The following is a 4,724-nucleotide window of genomic DNA, read 5'->3' as shown; positions in this document are numbered from 1 at the left end:
AACAACGTTTCACCAGGCAACGCCGGTTAACTGGTGTTTGTGTATGAGAAATCGGTTGGAAACTTTCCTCATGTCAGCACGTTGTAGGTGTCGCCACCGGCGCCAACCTTGTGTGAATGCTCTGAAAACCTAATCATTTGCATATCACAGCATCCTCTTCCTGTCGGTTAAATTTCGCGTCTGTAGCACGTCATCTTCGTGGTGTAGCAACTTTAATGGTCCGTAGTGTATGTTGTTCTTGCGTCATCACGTCTGCTCGTACACTTCGAACTGGGCAGGACATTTTTTTAATTGAATATCGCTGCCCGGTATCGACGGATAAATACGTAATTGCAGTGGCTGTGTCGTTAAGAAGACCGATGCAATGTTCTTTAGGACATTTAGGCATGTCCGAAGGAGCATTGCATCGCTCTTCTCAACAACACAGGCACTGAAATTTCGTATTCATATAACATGAGGATAGTTAAGGCATTCTGTGCGCCTTCTATTAACTTCAAACAGGAACAGGCGATATTTAAAAATTAACGGAGTTTATTTAATGTCTTAACAATTTTCCCTATCTTGAAAATGGAAATTTATGGTGCTTCCGAATAGTTTCTACTTCAAAATGATTTTAACTTGCAACTGCTTTTTGATAATGCTCACAGGTTATTTATGTGAATCAGAGTTATAATGTAACACACAGACTATTAAAAACAGTACTGACAAAATTTTCCCGCTTGCAGCACTTTTAAATTTGAATAGAATCTTTGCTCTTAGGAACATGACGATGTTGCAGCATGGTTTTTCACATTTGGGAAAACCTTACTTTTCCAAAAAACTAAAAAAAAAATAAAATGCTGCAGCACATAGCATATGAAAACTGCTATTACAGTGTCGTAATATGGTGCAGTCTGAAACTGTTCCAAGGCACTAAACTCTCCCCTTTATCAAATGAAGCATCCACATAAAGAATCATATGCACTTTTTGACATGTGACCTACCATACGACGTATCTGTGGCTATGTAAGCTGCTGATTAGCTTCAGTGCGAAACGCTACCTACCCACTCGGAAGAACTCCGTAATTCGAGAGTAGGTTTTTGCATGTTTGGTGTATTCAAGGCAAATCTGTGAGAAAACCAGTTTCTTTGGAATAGAATGACAACAGCCTCAGTCAGCTGCCTAGGGGACCCCGTCTGCTTGTCGCCAGGTGGATTCCAACGACGGCGCTGGGTGACTGGAGGCATACTGGCCGACGTGCCCACGTCAACAGTGCAGCCTTGTCCGTCACTGTACCTCTGTCCGAGCACTCTCGTACAGCGCAAAAAACAGTGAGCATTCTCGCACTGTCGTATAAAATGTCCGCTTGTTCATATTTAACATCCACATACAGGCTGAAAACAATGTCGGCATAAATGGAACGTCGTCTCAGGTGGTTCGTTACAGAGCTATTGCATTTCGTTCGATTTCTTACTCCTGTCTGTACTGCACTCAAAATATCTGCAGAGTAGTACAAATACCGACAGTATGCGCTTTGTGTTTAGGTTCACTCACGGCACTTGCTGTTGTCAGTAGTGATCTCCACTTAACCCTCCGCCCTCAAGTTTACATTAAAAAAATATGTAGTTGACTTATCGTTAGCCATTTGGCCAAACCAAATTAGTTTTTACAGACTGTTACTCTATATCACCAAGTGGGCTTTTTAACATTTTTGTAAGGTAGTGTTCCATTTATATGTTTCACGAAACGCAGGTTTATGTACACTATCAGCAGCTGTATAAATTTTATTGAAATGCGCTATCAATTCTTCATTTATGCGACCATATTGTCCGTTGTTGGTTTACAGCTGTTGACGGTATTCAAAATTCTTTTTTCTCAACTACAAGAAAATCCGTGTTTTATCGCCAAACGCGTTTCCTTTTATTGAGATAAAGCATCATCAGTGAAGGTATTTCACGAGCGAAAAACCAGGCATGCAATACCACCATTGATGATGTTTTATTTCAATGAAGCTAAGCGCATTTGATGACAAAATATGCATTTTCTTGTAACTGCCAAGACGGAATTAAAATACCTTCAATAATGTGTTACTGATGTCGATCTATGTAGGCCATCTAAGCTCTGTGGTCTACATAAATCGGAGCTACTGGCACATTTTGATAAAGTTTGTACAGCCGCTGCTGGTTTATGTAAACATGTATTTCATAAGCATTTTAAATTACACGAATAACATTTAAACTTCTTAGAAATGAAATGGTAGAAGTCGAGCTATTATTACTTTTCACTGTTTAAAGTAGATGAATGGAAATGCCGTGTGGGTAGGGCCTCACATCGGGTAGACCGTTCGCCTGGTGCAGGTCTTTCGTGTTGACGCCACTTCGGCGGCTTGCGTGTCGATGGGGATGAAATGAGGATGATAAGGACAACACAACACCTAGTTGCTGAGCGGAGAAAACCTGCGACATAGCCGGGAATCGAACCCGGGCCGTTAAGTATGACATTCCATCGCGCTGACCACTCAGCTATCAGGGGCGGACAACTGTTTAAAGCATCACAATAACATTGAAGAGTTCGCAGTATTCACCGTGCTTGGATATCTTATTCATACGAGGTCGCATACTGATGTACTGGTGGACTGCTCATCAGAAGACAGTAACTTCACGGTATTCCTCTTGTGTACCACTGCTTCTCGTCTTGAATGCAGTACTGGTCGTGCCTGCCTCGTTTTTTTTTCCTGCAGTGTTATTAATGCATCAACAGTGATACACGGCAGTATGCATAGGTTTGTTGACGAAGAGTTTGCCAATATGCACCTCGTATGTGGGTTCACTGAATGCAATAGAAGAGCGGTACAGCTACACTATGCTGAGCTGCTGCTGCAACAAAGATACCCCCATGACAGTACTTTTGTATCTGTGAGTTGTTGAATTATTCTTTATTTTGTGCTGTACGTTGGTAATTGGATGTTAGAGCGTTCTTCATTGTTTTTCACAGTAACAAAGGTAATTAGGAACTCAAACTAAATAAATCACTACTACACTATTAATCTGTAACGAACCATTGAAAACCACGTGTCCCTTCTACGAATATACTCAAAAAATATCCCTGAATAAATTCAGAAATTTTTCGATTGAGATCGGCTATACGCTGAACATTCGATCGTTGTTGTACAACACTGTGAAATTCTTGCGTTGTAAAAATGCATCTCTATTTTGTCAGTGGTGCCAGAAGACGACAGCCATTCTCGAAATTCTGTAAGAATGCAGAGCGTGACGGCGATAACATTGAATAAAATGCTGTCGGGTTTCAAGGCATATCAAGTGGTTAAAATGCCACGAGCTTTCTACCAAGCACACCACGGCCATTGTCAAGCGAAAGACAACGAACGATAATGGTCAGGGAATGCATGGTCGAAAGCTCGTGGCATTTTATCACGTGACGTAGCTGGAAACCAGAGAACATTTCGTTCGTTGTCGAAGTTCGGTTATTGTTGGCCACAGAGCTACGAAAACTTCCCTCGGGATATTGTGACGGTACGGCCCATTCGCCAGTTCGAATTCTATTCTCGCTATCACTATGCAGAAGTGAGCGCCTCACTGCAAATGTGAGAGAGGACACAGCGGCGCATTCTCCAGCAGGTGGGTACTTGCCAGCAGCAAGTGGGTACTCACGAGCAACAGGTGGCGGCGAGCGGCTGCTTCTCGCGGGCGGCCATGCGTGTGTGCGCGGTGCAGCGGCAGGTGTGCGTGGGGTGCCGGGCTGGGCCGAGGTGCGCTCAGTGCGAGGAGCTGTGGCGGACTGGCTGAGCCGCCGACACACCTGGGCGGGCCGCCGCCGCCGCAGCAGCCACCGAAGGCGGCCGCCGCGTCTGCAGGCGACGTCACGCGCGCCCGGCGAACTTGTCTGAGGCCGCAGGGCCGAGGTCAGGGTAGCCGCCACCGCCCTTGCGGTAGCTTCCGCTGCAAGTGGCCGCCCACCAGCAACAGGTGCCGGGCGAGGTGGCGCACAGCACTCGCGAGGAAGGCTCTTCAAATTCTAGTTTGGCTGTCGACATCTACATTTTCTGTGGGTTTCATTAAACATTAGACTACCAGGAGCCTATAACACCTACCATATACATATATTTTTTATTACGAGTGGAATATGAACGTGTGGATAATATTCATTCAATTATGTAATTATTTCTTAAAAAGATGATAATTATGTAAAACAGAGACAATATTTGTCTCACATTCTTTATTAATCTATATCATTCTTTTCTTTTGTTGTGTACCCTTTTGTCGTCTTCTTCTGGTGTACATCGCCGACGCAAGACGCGAATCGATTTGAGGTCTGTTAAATGAAAAACATTTAATGTATAATTATTGTACTTTTATGAAACTTCCTGGCAGATTAAAACAGTGTGCCCGACCGAGACTCGAACTCGGGACCTTTGCCTTCTGCGGGCAAGTGCTCTACCAACTGAGCTACCGAAGCACGACTCACGCCAGTTACTCACAGCTTTACTTCTGCCAGTACCTCGTCTCCTACCTTCCAAACTTTACAGAAGCTCTCCTGCGAAACTTGCAGAACTAGCACTCCTGAAAGAAAGGATATTGCGGAGACATGGCTTAGCCACAGCCTGGGGGATGTTTCCAGAATGAGATTTTCACTCTGCAGCGGAGTGTGCGCTGATATGAAACTTCCTGGAAGATTAAAACTGTGTGCCCAACAGAGACTCGAACTCGGGACCTTTGCCTTTCGC

At 44.2% G+C, this 4,724-nt stretch overlaps 1 non-coding gene across 1 annotated transcript; it reads right to left on the bottom strand.

Moving 5' to 3' along the window:
• Positions 1 to 4,382: 4,382 nt before the first annotated feature.
• On the bottom strand, positions 4,383 to 4,457 carry Trnal-cag. Its single transcript has one exon. It is a non-coding gene; the product is annotated as a tRNA-Leu (tRNA).
• Positions 4,458 to 4,724: the final 267 nt, after the last annotated feature.

Source organism: Schistocerca piceifrons, chromosome 2 (assembly GCF_021461385.2).
Source record: "Schistocerca piceifrons isolate TAMUIC-IGC-003096 chromosome 2, iqSchPice1.1, whole genome shotgun sequence".
In the NCBI taxonomy this organism is placed as follows: Eukaryota; Metazoa; Arthropoda; class Insecta; order Orthoptera; family Acrididae; genus Schistocerca; species Schistocerca piceifrons.
This window is presented reverse-complemented; position numbering and strand designations above follow the sequence as displayed.